This window comes from Bos mutus, unplaced genomic scaffold, assembly GCF_027580195.1.
Source record: "Bos mutus isolate GX-2022 unplaced genomic scaffold, NWIPB_WYAK_1.1 CTG283, whole genome shotgun sequence".
In the NCBI taxonomy this organism is placed as follows: domain Eukaryota; kingdom Metazoa; phylum Chordata; class Mammalia; order Artiodactyla; family Bovidae; genus Bos; species Bos mutus.
The window spans coordinates 119509-133844 of NW_027219780.1; the positions used below are offsets into that span (position 1 = coordinate 119509).

At 42.0% G+C, this 14336-nt stretch overlaps 1 pseudogene; it reads left to right on the top strand.

The window, feature by feature from the left end:
- The window catches only part of LOC102282609 (ATP-binding cassette sub-family C member 4-like), a 156938-nt pseudogene that overhangs the window by 34023 nt on the left and 108579 nt on the right, over positions 1 to 14336 (top strand).

The window sequence follows — 14336 nt, forward strand, 5'->3', positions numbered from 1 at the left end:
CTGGATCTTTGCTGTGGGGTAGGGTGGGTGCTCCCCATCCTGAGCTTCTGGATGGCTCTGGCTACTTGGGTGGCAGCCAGAGGCAGTGGAGAGACAACAAGTAGGCATCGTGAGCACCAGCGATTCCTAGCTTAAGTGTTGCACAGTGTGGAAGCTGATAAGGAGACTGGTGATTTTCCAACACTTGGTTTATTTATGACTTTATGGCAAATAGAAAAAGACAAAAAAATCCGCTCTCAAAATTGCACATGCGTTGCTGCCTGCTTTACCCATGACTGAAATGTTTCCATTACCATGGTTCTCTGGTCCTCTGTGCACATCCTCCTGTATCAGTGTGGACCAGTCAGAAAACAGAACCCTAACCAAAGGAGAGGGAATTCCTACAGGGAATTAGTTACGTAGATGATGAAAGCAGGAAAAGCAAAAATGGTAAAATGATGGTGGGTGAGACAACCCAGAAATTAGCAAAGGCATAAGTCCTCTTGGAGGAGGTCACCATTAGTGCCACTACAGAGCCGCCTTGCAGACAACCCACAAACTGGAGAACAATTATACCAAAGTTCTCGCAGTGTTGCAAAAAGTTCTAGGGCCCACAACCTGGCACACAACCTTTTTCTAGATTTCCCAACCTGGGGATCTGGCAAAAGACTGAAAACCCCAGAGAAACAGACTTTTGGTGGACACAGCAAAACTTTGTGCACACCAAGACCAAGGAGAAAGGAGCAGTGACTCCACAGGAGACTGAGCCAGACTTGCCTGTGAGTGTCCAGAAGTCTCCAGAGGAGGCATGGTTGACAGTAGCCTGCTGTGGGGTCAGGGACTGACAACAACAGACCTGGGAGCCTTGGCATGCTGGCATAAGTCCTTTTGAAAGAGCCATTACCCCTCAGGCCAAACTATGGGAACACAGCCCCACTCATCAGTAGAAAATTGGATTAAAAATTTACTGAGCTTGGCCCCACCTACCAGAGCAAGACCTAGATTCCCCACAGCCACTCCCTCCCACCAGTAAGCTTCCACAAGCCTCTTAACCTCATCCATCAGAGGAAGACAGAATAAAAACCACATTCACAGAAAAATAACCAAACTGATCATGTGGAACACAGCCTTGTCTAACTCAATGAAACTATGAGCTCTGCCGTGTATGGCCACCCAAGATGGATGGGTCATGGTGGAGAGTTCTGACAGAGAGTGGTCCACTGGAGAAGGGAATGGTAAACCACTTCAGTATTCTTTCCTTGAGAACCCCATGAACAGTATGAAATGGCAAAATAAGAAATGACACTGAAAGGCGAACTTCCCAGGTTGGTAGGTGGCCAATATGCTACTGGAGATCAGTGGAGAAATAACTTGAGAAGGAATGAAGAGGCTGGGCCAAGAGGAAATAATGCCCAGCTGTGGATGTATCTGGTGGTGAAATTAAACTTCGATGCTGTAAATAACAGTATTGCTTAGGAACCTGGAATGTTAGGTCCATGAACCAAGGTAAATTGGAAGTGGTCAAATAGGAGATGACGAGTGAACAACAGTTTAAGAATCAGCGAACTAAAATGGACTGGAATGGGTGAATTTAATTCAGATGACCATTATATCTACTACTGTGGGCAAGAATCCCTTAGAAGAAATGGAGTAGCCCTCATGAAGTGAAGTGAAGTGAAGTCAGTCAGTCATGTCCAACTCTTTTGCAACCCCATGGACTGTAGCCCACCAGGCTCCTCCATCCATGGAATTTTCCAAGCAGGAGTCCTGGGTGGATTGCCATTTCCTTCTGCATGTGGTCTTCCTGATCTGGGTATCAAACCCAAGTATCCCACATTTCAGGCAGGCACTTAACCATCTGAGCCACCAGGGAAGCCCATAGCCCTCATAGTCAATAGAAAAGTAAAAAATGCAGTAATTGGATGCAATATCAAAAACAATGAAATGATCTTCTGTTTGATTTCAAGACAAACCATTCAATATCACAGTAATCCAAGTCTGTACCCCAACCAGTAATGCTGAAGAAGCTGAAGTTAAACAGTTCTATGACGACCTATATGTAGTACTAACATTAAAAAAAAAAAAAAAAATTTTTTTTTTTTTTTCATCATAGGAACTGGAATGCAAAAGTAGGAAATCAAGAGATACCTGGAGTAACAGGAAAGTTTGGTCTAGGAGTACAAAATGAAGCAGGGAAAGGGTAAGAGAGTTTTGACAAGAGAACTCACTGGTCATAGCAAACATCCTCTTCCAACAACACAAGAGAATAATCTACACATGGACATTACTAGATGGTCAATACTGAAATCAATTGATTATATTATTTGCAGTCAAATGTGGAGAAGCTCTGTATAGTCAGCAAAAACAAGACAGGAGCTGACTGTGGCTCAGATGGTGAACTCCTTATTGCAAAATTCAGGCTTAAATTGAAGAAACTAGGGAAAACCATTAGGCCATTCAGATATGACCTAAATCAAGTCCCTTACAATTATACGGTGGAAGTGAGAAATAGATTCAAGGGATTAGATCTGATAGAGTGCCTGAAGAACTATGGACAGAGATTTGTAACTTTCCTGGTGGCTCAGAGGTTAAAGCATCTGCCTGCAATGTGGGAGACCTGGGTTCCATCCCTGGGTCGAGAAGATCCCCCTGTAGAAGGAAATGGGAACCTATTCCAGTATTCTTGCCTGGAGAATCCCATGGACAGAGGAGCCTGGTGGGCTACAGTCCACAGGGTTGCAAAAGAGTCGGACACGACTGAGTGACTTCACTTTTTGGTAACATTGTACAGGAGGCAGTGATCAAAATCATCCCCAAGAAAAAGAAATGCAAAAAGGCAAAATGCTTGTCTGAGGAGGCCTTACGAATAGCTGAGAAAAGAAGACAAGCTAAAGGCAAAGGAGGAAAGGAAATATATACCCATCTGAATGCAGAGTTCCAAAGAAGAGCAAGGAGAGATAAGAATGCCTTTCTAAGTGAACAATTCAAAAAAATAGAGGAAAACAATAGAATGAGAAAGACTAGAGATCTCTTCAAGAAAATTAGAGATACCAAGGAACATTTCATGCAAAGATGGGCACAATAAGGGACAGAAATGTATGGACATAACAGAAGCAAAAGATATTAAGAACAGAACTTAGAAGAACTATACAAAAAAAAAAAAAAAAATCTTAATGACCCAGATAACCACAATGGTGTGATCACTCACCAGAGCCAGACATCCTGGAATAAAAGTTAAATGGTCTTTAGGAGGCATCACTAGGAACAAACCTAGTGGAGGTGATGAAATTCAGCTGAGGTATTTAAAATCCTAAAGGATAATGCTGTTAAAGTGCTTTATTCAATATGCCAGCAAATATGGGAAACTCAGCAGGAGCCACAGGACTGGCAAAGGTCAGTTTTCATTCAATCCAAAAGAAGGGCAATGCCAAAGAATGTTCAAACTACTACACAATTGCACTCACTTCACATGCAAGTGAAGAAATGCTCAAACTTCTCCAAGCTAGGCTTCAACAGTGTGTGAATGGAGAACTCTTGCAGATGTTCAAACTGGGTTTAGAAAAAGCAGAGGAACCAGAGATTAAATTGCCAACATCCATTAGATCATAGAAAAGCAAGAGAATTCCAGAAAAACATCTGCTTCATTAACAATGCTAAAGCCTTTGACTGTGTGGATCACAACAAACTTTGGAAAATTCTTAAAGAAATGGGAATGCTAGACCACCTTACCTGCCTCCTGTAACATCTGTATGCAGGTCAGAAGCAACACTTAGAACCAGACATGGAACAAGCAACTGATTGCCAATTGGGAAAGGAGTATGTCAAGGTATATGTTGTCACCCTGCTTATTTAACTTCTATGCAGGGTTCATCATGAAAAATCCTGGGTTGGATGAACCACAAGCTAGAATCAAGATTGTGGGAGAATTATCAATAACCTCAAATGTGCAGAAAAGACCATCCTTATGGTAGAAAGCAAAGAGGAACTAAAGAGCCTCTTGATGAAAGTGAAAGAGGAGACTGAAAAAGTTGGCTGAAAACTCAACGTTCAAAAAAACAAAGATCCTGGCATCTGGTCTCATCAACTCATGGCAAGTAGATGGGCAAACAATGGAAACAGTGACAGCCTTTATCTTCTTGGGCTCCAAAATCACTGCAGATGGTGACTGCACCCACAAAATTAATAGATGCTTGCTCCTTAAAAGAAAAGCTATGACCAACCTAGACAGCATATTAAAAAGCAGAGACATTAATTTGCCAACAAAGTTTTGTACAGTCAAAGCTATGGTTTTTCCAGTAGTCATGGATGGATGTTAGAGTTGGACCAGAAAGAAGGTTGAACATCAAAGGATTGATGCTTTTAAACTGTGGTGTTGGAGAAGACTCTTGAGAGTCCCTTGGACTGCAAGAAGATCAAACAAGTAAATCCTTAAGGAAATCAATCCTGAATATTCACTAGAAGTACTGCTGCTGAAGCTCAATACTTGGCCACCTGATGCGAAGAACTGACTCTTTAGAAAAGATCCTGATGCTGGAAGGATTGAAGGCAGGAGGAGGAGGGGATGACAGAGGATGAGATAGTTGAATGGCATCACTGACTCAGTGGACATGAGTTTGAGCAAGTTCTGGGAAGTAGTGAAGGACAGGGAAGCCTGGTATGCTGCAGTCCATATGGTCTCAAAGATTCAGACATGACAGAGCCACTGAAAAATATCAAAGGCATGCCAGGAACTTATGCTGCCACCTTTTGGAGTTGAATGAGACAGTTAAAGCCAAGGTTTATGATGAAAACGTATAAGTGATTAACCGCCCCCTCCCGAATGTCCTATAAAGTACATTATTTTAATAATCTCATGTGTATCATTCAGTTTGCATTTAAGGCAGATGCCTTGCTGTTTCTACTACTTACATTCTGTGGGTGTCTACAGCTATGTCCTTACGGAAATCTGATAAAAGAATGTGCCTTGTTAAAGGCAACTAAAACTATTTAAACCCCAAAGAGATATGTATGATTGGATATAAAGGCTTCTAGAACATAGTATCTTAAAATAGGAAGAAGAAAAATGTGAATTACATTAGCTTATCAATGACTATAACATTATTTTCTCTACTTTCTGAAGTAATATATGTTATTTTATTGAAATGTGCACATTTTTATGAAATTTAATTTGTAGACATCAGAGACCCCAACCCTACAAGGCCTTTCATTTACTGTCAGACCTGGTGAACTGTTAGCTGTGATTGGACCTGTGGGCGCAGGAAAGGTAAGTTGTGATGCCTTTTGTCAGCTTGATGCAATTCCACAGCCCCTGTTCAATCCTCAGAGTGGAGCCCAGAGCCGAGTATGACTCAGTTTGAATTGAGTGTGTCTAGAATAGCGTCTCTCTAGGTGTGTTTCATGGACTATTAGTTTTGCAAGAAGGTTTCATGGCAAGTAAATCTTGATAAACACACAGAGTTTCCCTTTGTGGTGCTTCATGTTGCACAGCTGGGAACCATTGTTGGGAGTTTGGACGTCTCAGTAAAGGAAATTATTGACGTGACAGCTGTTTAGGATGGATGGAGACAATGGGGACTTCTTTTTGTAACAGTGGCCCCTGCAGGAAGTCTGGAGGTGATAAAGGCTCTTCTGGGAAGCTCTGAGGATTGCCTCACGTGACTTGACTTGATTCTGTCAGTGCATGTATAGTGAATGTGCAGCCATGTGCTGGAGCTAAAGATACAGACATGAGCAAAACCCTGACAGGTCTGCCGTCCAAAGACAACTGGATTCCAGGCCAGGACAGATAATGCAGGCAGATTATCTCAGCCCAGTGTGGTGAGCACACTGGTGGTATAAACACAGATATGTCACTTCTGTGTGTTACAAGAGATTTGAAGGACATGTGCACTTGCATTAGTTTCCTGTGTTGTGAAACAACAAAATACAGAAACCTAAACGTGAGATGGGTACATGAGAGGGTGATGATTTCCTCTATGATGGACTTTTGCTCTTTAGATACAACTCACTTTAGAGTTCATTTAAGTAATAATTTTTGGATATATTCTTCACACATAGCTTTTAAGAACAAGTGTTTGTCAAGTGAAGGATACCCAGATGCAGGAACAGCTGCATTAAACATCATGTGCGTGAAATACACATTCTGCTGGGCTGCTTTGCTAGTTAAGATTGTTAAACATTCTTAGTTTTTCCTGAATGTAGTACTTCATTTGGGGTCTCCTCTTGGGCAGAGGAGATTGTTGTAGTATTTTATTAATATATTTTATCAACCATTCATTTACATTGACCAATAGTGTTATTTACAATTGCTTTTGTCCAAACTTCCAGGGCTGTACTTTATCCTGTTCCAAAACAAGGATTCTATTGTTTATGAAGCACCAGGGCGGGTTGGCTATGCTGCATGGGCTTGTTCTGTCCTGAGTGCACCCTGTTCACATGTGTGTGTTGCTGTCTGTTTCAGTCATCACTATTACGTACTCTGCTGGGAGAGCTGCCCTGAGCCAGGGGAAGGTCAGCGTGCAAGGGAGGATCGCATATGTTTCTCAGCAGCCATGGGTGTTTCCAGGGACTGTGAGGAGTAACATTTTATTTGGGAAGAAATATGAAAAAGAATGGTATGAAGAAGTAATAAGGGCTTGTGCTTTGGAAGAGGTGAGTAATGACTTTTGAGTTGCATGTAGTAGAATTTCAAATAATGATAACATTGGTTTAAACTGTAAGGTTTGTTAAAAGTTCTTTTTTTTTTTTCAAAGTTTGAAACATCATTCAGTGTTGCTTAATATTTATGGTGGTCTCCTGGGTAAGAATGCAGGCATATATGTTACTGTTCAATCCTGAAGTCATAAGGACACTCACAGAATGCTGTTCTTTGGGGGCTGATTGTTTCATTTTGTGAAGTGTCATTCACTTTTAAATTCTTTGTTTACAATTATGAAAATTTCTAAAATTAGAGAGCACAGTGTAACAAACCCCGTGTACCCATCCCAAGCTTCAGCCAGGTTCAGCTGGTGGCCAGTCTTGCTGAATCTCTACTCTTGCTCCATGCCAGCCCCACCCGCCACCCCAGATTATTCTAAAGCAGATCTTAGACCTCCAGATTAGTTGACTGGTAAAGCTTCCTGGTGGCTCAGATGGTAAAGAACCGGCTTCAATGCAGGCGAAATGGGTTTGATTTCTGACATGGGAAAATTGACTGGAGAAAGAATGGCTACCCACCCTGGAGTAGATTGCCTGGAGAATTCTGTGAATAGAGGAACCTGGGGCTATAGTCCATGGAGTTGCAGAGTCAAACATGAATGAGCAACTAACACAAAAACATTTTACTAAGAAAAGCCTTTGAAAAGACACATTATTTCACCTGAAAAATAACCCCAATTCCTCAATATTATCAACCTTTTAGGCAGTGTTTACCTGTTCTAATCATCTCACTGAGAAATCTTCACCATTGGTTTGAATCAGACTCCACATGAGGTCTGCCCCCTTGGCTGGTTCTTCCTTGGTCCCTTTCAGTCTCTAGGTTTCTTTCTTCACTTGGTTTTGACTTATTCTTATTTAAAGGAAATAGCATGTTTTAACATTTCATATTAATTCTTATTTCACTGGGGAGAGATTGTTTTCAAAAATAGCATTGAGTTTACAGAAAATGGCAAGACAAAACTCTGTGTTGGAATTTAGATAAAATTGGTGGATGGATGGTGAAAAATGAATTTACCTGTTCAGTTCAGTTCAGTCACTCAGTTGTGTCTGACTCTTTGAGACCCCATGAATCACAGCACGCCAGGCCTCCCTGTCCATCACCAACTCCCGGAGTTCACCCAGACTCACGTCCATCAAGTCAGTGATGCCATCCAGTCATCTCATCCTCTGTCGTCCCCTTCTCCTCCTGCCCCCAATCCCTCCCAGCATCAGAGTCTTTTCCAATGAGTCAACTCTTCGCATGAGGTGGCCAAAGTACTGGAGTTTCAGCTTTAGCATCATTCCTTTCAAAGAAATCCTAGGGCTGATCTCCTTCAGAATGAACTGGTTGGATTTCCTTGCAGTCCAAGGAACTCTCAAGAGTCTTCTCCAACACCACAGTTCAAAAGCATCAATTCTTCGGCGCTCAGCCTTCTTCACAGTCCAACTCTCACATCCATACATGACCACAGGAAAAACCATAGCCTTGACTAGACGAACCTTTGTTGGCAAAGTAATGTCTCTGCTTTTGAATATGCTATCTATGTTGGTCATAACTTTCCTTCCAAAGAGTAAATGTATTTTAATTTCATGGCTGTAGTCACCATCTGCAGTAATTTTGGAGCCCAAAAATTACAGTCTGACACTTTCCACTGTTTCCCATCTACTTCCCATGAAGTGATGGGACCGGATGCCATGATCTTTGTTTTCTGAATGTTGAGCTTTAAGCCAACTTTTTCCTCTCTACTTTCACTTTCATCAAGAGGCTTTTTAGTTCCTCTTCACTTTCTGCCATAAGGGTGGTGTCATCTGCATATCTGAGGTTATTGATATTTCTCTCGGCAATCTTGATTCCAACTTGTGCTTCTTCCAGCCCAGCGTTTCTCATGATGTACTCTGCATATAAGTTAAATAAGCAGGGTGACAATATACAGCCTTGACCTACTCCTTTTCCTATTTGGATCCAGTGTGTTGTTCCATGTCCAGTTCTAACTGTTGCTTCCTGACCTACATACAAATTTCTCAAGAGGCAGATCAGGTGGTCTGGTATTCTCATCTCTTGAAGAATTTTCCACAGTTTATTGTGATCCACACAGTCAAAGGCTTTGGCTAGTCAAAAAAGCAGAAGTAGATGTTTTTCTGGGACTCTCTTGCTTTTTCCATGATCCAGCGGATGTTGGCAATTTGATCTCTGGTTCCTCTGCCTTTTCTAAAACCAGCTTGAACATCAGGAAGTTCACGGTTCATATATTGCTGAAGCCTGGCTTGGAGAATTTTGAGCATTACTTTACTAGCGTGTGAGATGAGTGCAATTGTGCAGTAGTTTGAGCATTCTTTGGCATTGGCTTTCTTTGGGATTGGAATGAAAATTGACCTTTTCCAGTCCTGTGGCCACTGCTGAGTTTTCCAAATTTGCTGACATATTGAGTATTTACCTGTTAATAGAATATAATTTGGCGGAGGGATGGTGTGGGGAGGTTGGAGGGAGGGGGTTCGGGATGGGAACACATGTATACCTGTGGCAGATTCATTTTGATATTTGGCAAAACTAATACAATTATGTAAAGTTTAAAAATAAAATAAAATTGGAAGAAAAAAAAAAAAAAAGAATATAATTTGGCAAAAACAAAGAAAAACTAAATACTGATAAATACTGTATTTACTCTCTTGAGTTACAAAAATCTATGAGTAATACAGTGTTGAAGGGCTTGCCCTCCCCAGGCCTATTCAGTGCAGTCTGTTATTTTATACTGTGAGGGAAAAGCTGCGAAAGGACTTTCAAAGGTATGGTGTTGAAGGCTCCAAACTCACTTGGTGAGGCATTAGTAATTTTGCTTGAATAGTGGCTTGCACATCATAGATTGTATCAGGTGAGTAGCATTTTATGATGGTATGAACAGAACATAATCACTTGTTTAATGGTCTTGTGTCTCACTCTTTGTGACCCCATGGACTATACAGTCCATGGAATTCTCCAGGCCAAAATACTGGAGTGGGTAACCATTCCCTTCTCAGGGGATCTTCCCATCCAGGATCAACCCAGGTGGATTCTTTACCAGCTGAGCCACCAGGGAAACCCTTCTTTCTCCTGGATTGTTGTTGATGGGAGATTGTGCTTTCCCTTCTCAAGGGATCTTCCCATCCAGGATCGAACCCAGGTGGATTCTTTACCAGCTGAGCCACCAGGGAAACCCTTCTTTCTCCTGGATTGTTGTTGATGGGAGATTGTGCTTTTGTGGAAATGATACTGCTACTGAGTCCAAGCTCGCTTTGCTCACTACGCAGTGGGCTAGCAAATCCGAGATGAGATGTGGAGACAGTTCAGTTCAGTTCAGTCACTGACTCTTTGCAGCCCCATGGACTGCAGCATGCCAGGCCTCCCTGTCCATCACTAACTCCTGACAGACTCATGTCCATTGAGTCGGTGATGCCATCCAACCATCTCATCCTCTGTTGTCCCCTTCTCCTCCCACCTTCAATATTTCTCAGCATCAGGATCTTATCAAATGAGTCAGTTCTTTGCATCAGGTGGCCAAAGTATTGAGTTTCAGCTTCAACATCAGTCCTTCCAATGAACACTCATTGAAGTGTTCAATCCTAAAGGACTGATCTCCTTTAGGATGGACTTGTTGGATCTCCTTGCAGGCTAAGGGACTCTCAAAAGTCTTCTCCAACACCACAGTTCAAAAGCATCAACTTTTCAGCACTCAACTTTCTTTATAGTCCAACTCTCACATCCATACATGACTGCTGGAAAACCATAGCTTTGAGTAGCCATACCGTTGTCAGCAATGTCTCTCCTTTTTAATATGCTGTCTAGGTTGGTCATAACTTTCCTTCCAAGGAGCAAGTGTCTTTTAATTTCATGGTGGCAGGCACCATCTACAGGGATTTTGGAGTCCAAAAATAAAGTCGGTCTGATTCCATTGTTTCCCCATCTACATGCCATGAAGTGATGGGACCACATGCCATAATCTTAGTTTTTGAATGTTCAGTTTTAAGCCAACTTTTTCACTCTCCTCTTTCACTTTCATCAAGAGGCTCTTTAGTTCCTCTTTGCTTTCTGCCATAAAGGTAGTGTTATCTGCATATCTGAAGTTATTGATATTTCTCCTGGCAATCTTGATTCCAGCTTGTGCTTCATCCAGCCTGGCATTTCTCATGATGTACTCTGCATATAAGTTAAATAAGCAGGGGACAGTATACAGTCTTGACGTACTCCTTTCCCTATTTGGAACCAATCTGTTGTTCCATGTCCAGTTCTAACTGTTGCTTCTTGATCTGCATACAGATTTCTCAAGAGGCTGGTCAGGTGGTCTGGTATTCCCATCTCTTTCAGAATTTTCCACAGTTTATTGTGATCCACACAGTCAAAGGCTTTGGTATAGTCAATAAGCAGAAGTCAATGTTTTTCTGGAACTCTCTTGCTTTTTGACGATCCAATGAATGTTGGCAATTTGGTCTCTGGATCCTCTGCCTTTTCTAAATCCAGCTTCAACATATGGATATTCACAGTTCATGTACTGTTGAAGCCTGGCTTGGAGGATTTTGAGCATTACTTTGCTAGCATGTGAGATGAGTGCAATCAGACAAGGAAGGGAGTTTATTCCGGGAGTCAGCTGACCGAGAAGATGACAGGCTAGCACCTCAAAATAACCATTTTGTCGGGGCCTGTTTGCCAGGTTCTTTATGGATAAGAGATAGGAGGAGGCAAGGAAACAAAGTAATAAGACCATTTAATTCTTGCAAGTATCTCATAAAGCAGCAAGCCTCAGGCAGGGGATGTGTTACTTTCACTTCCTTATAACCCTTCAGAGGTGGGCAGGATTGTTGTTATTACAATAACAAAAGCAGCAAGATAAGGGTTAACATCACAAAAATAGATCAGTATGAATTCAAAATTAACCCTTCCTGGTTACAGAATCAAAGGAAGCAGGAGTGAACTGGATTTATATTAAATGGTGTTTGTTTTGTGATGGTCCAGTGGTTAAAACTCTGTGCACTCAATGCAGGGGACATGAGTTCGATCCTGGTCAGCAAACTAAGATTCTAGATGTCACATGGCACAATCAAAAGTAAAAAACAATAGCATAGCAAATATTCGGACTTTGCTGATGGCTCAGATGGTAAAGGATCTGCCTGCAATATGGGAGACCCAGGTTCAATACCTGGGTCGGGAAGATCCCTGGAGAAGGGAATGGAATCCCCTCCAGCATTCTTGTCTGGGAGAATCCCATGGACAGAGGAGCCTGGTGGGCTACAGTCCCTGGAATCGAACGTCAGACGCAACTGAGCAACTAACACTACATTACAAATACTGCATAAGAAAAGGGGAAGCAAATGTGAAACAGTGAGAATAGCAGCTCCCGTTTTTTCAGAGTGTACATGCAATTCATTTTTCTCTCTCATCCATGTGTGAGAACACACATAAGAAGGTAAATTATTCTTTGTGAGTGTCCTTGATGTTAAATCCCTCATTGTTTGTTGGTAAAGCTAAAACTTGGGAATTGAAACAGCTGTCCTTAACGTTTGGAGCTCAAGTTCAGATCCTTTTCTGTACAACTCTAGACTCCATGATTGACCACGGTGCTGTGCTGTCTTTAGGAAGTTTAAAAGAAAGAACTTTTAAAAAGCAGATGATGCATGAAAGTGGCAAGTGGGGTGTGGAATAAACAGATTTCAGGTGTTTCCTCTTTACCTTAGTCCTGTCAACCTCCTGATGCCCAGATCAGACTCCAGAGACCCAGACCAGTGTGTGGGTGTTTCTTTTATGACCTTGCCTTTCTGGTGAAGCTCAGCCTTGTCTTTCTCCCCACATTTGAGCATCTCTGCAAAAGAGCAGGTTCTTCAGGAGGACAAGAGCAGGACAGCGGCTGCTGTTCAGCATTTTCCCCAGGAGCTGATGCTTTCTCACAGCCACGTGGGGTGACAAGAATGGTAATGTGGACAGTGTCCAGGGCTTCACCCACCCTCAGGGTCTGTGCAGCAGGCTCTTGTGGGAAGGGCCCCTGAAGGACTGGCCTGCACAGTGATTCTTCTGTATGTGACGGAACATTTATAAACATGAACTGGTCTCCTGTTCTCTGTGTGGTTGGGACATAGAGTTGGGGCCCCTCGTGCCCATTCCCTCCTTGGCAGGAAGGAGGCCCAGGTGGAGGAGAAGCTGAGAGGGGTCCTGACCTCAGTTCATCACATGCCCACTATCACTTTGGACACACCCTGTTACCTGTCTGGCCATCTGACATTTCTGCAGCAAAGTAAGGACCATGAGTCAGAGGGTTTCCAAGAGGTTTTATTGCTGCTCTGAAACATTGCCTATGACTGTGATTAGCAACCAGCAAAGGGGTCAGCAAGGTCTTTGCAACACCTGGGAACCGCTTAATGAATTATGATCCTGTGCTTGTCTCCTTGTGGAATCCACGTGTCAGTGGATGGACATAAGATAGTTTCATGATAGTAGTGTCTTAAGAGTTATTTTGGCCTGAATATACAGAGTTATTTTGGCCTGAATATTCCATTGCATGTGCAATGGAAAAGGCTTGATATTTGGAGAGAAACAGTCCTTGGTAGTAGCTCCAGGTGTTTATCTCAGTTTCTTCATTATTAAGTGGGGGGGGTGGGATTACTGTAAGGCTATAGGCCATGCCTGTGAAATGCTTTCAGTTAATGGTGGTCATTGTTTCTATTATAGCCTATTTGTCTTCATTCATCCATACTTAATTACATATACATATAATAAAGATTTCTGCTTATATTTCTCCCTATGCTCATATCTGCCTAATTTTGGAGGACAAATAAGTTTTAAAAAAGCAAAAATTTTTGTATTACATATGTCAATAACAACTAGATGTATTAAACTAGGTCAAATTGAAGTAAAAGGTCAGTTTTCAGTACAATTCCAAAGAAAGGCAACGCCAAAGAATGTTCAAACTACCGCACAATTGCACTTGTTTCACATGCTAGTAAAGTAATACTCAAAATTTTCCAAGCCAGGCTTCAACAGTACATGAACTGTGAAATTCCAGATATTCAAGCTGGATTTAGGAAAAGGCAGAAGAATTAGAGATTAAATTGCCAACATCTAGTGGATCATAGAAAACAAGAGAGTTCCAGAAAAACTTCTACTCTGCTTTATTGATTACACCAAAGCCTTTCACTGTGTGGATCACAAGCTGTGGAAAATTCTGAAAGAGATGGGAATACCAGACCACCTGACATGCCTCCTGAGAAATCTGTATGCAGGTCAAGAAGCAACAGCTAGAACTGGACACGGAACAATGGACTGGTTCCAAATAGGGAAAGGAGTATGTCAAGGCTGTATATTGTCATCCTGCTTGTTTAACTTCTATGCAGAGTATATCATGAGAAATGCGGGCTGGATGAAGCACAAACTGGAATCAGGATTGCGGGAGAAGTATCAATAACTTCAGATATGCAGATGACACCACCCTTATGGCAGAAAGCAAAGAACTAAAGAGCCTCTTGATGAAAGTGAAAGAGGAGAGTTGAAAAGGTTGGCTTAAAACTGAACATTCAAAAACTAAGATTATGGCATGTGGTCCCATCACTTCATGGCAAATAGATGGGGAAACAATGGATACAGTGAAAGACTTTATTTTGTGTGTGTGTGTGGGGGGTGGGCTCCAAAATCACTGTAGATGGTGACTGCAGCCATGAAATTA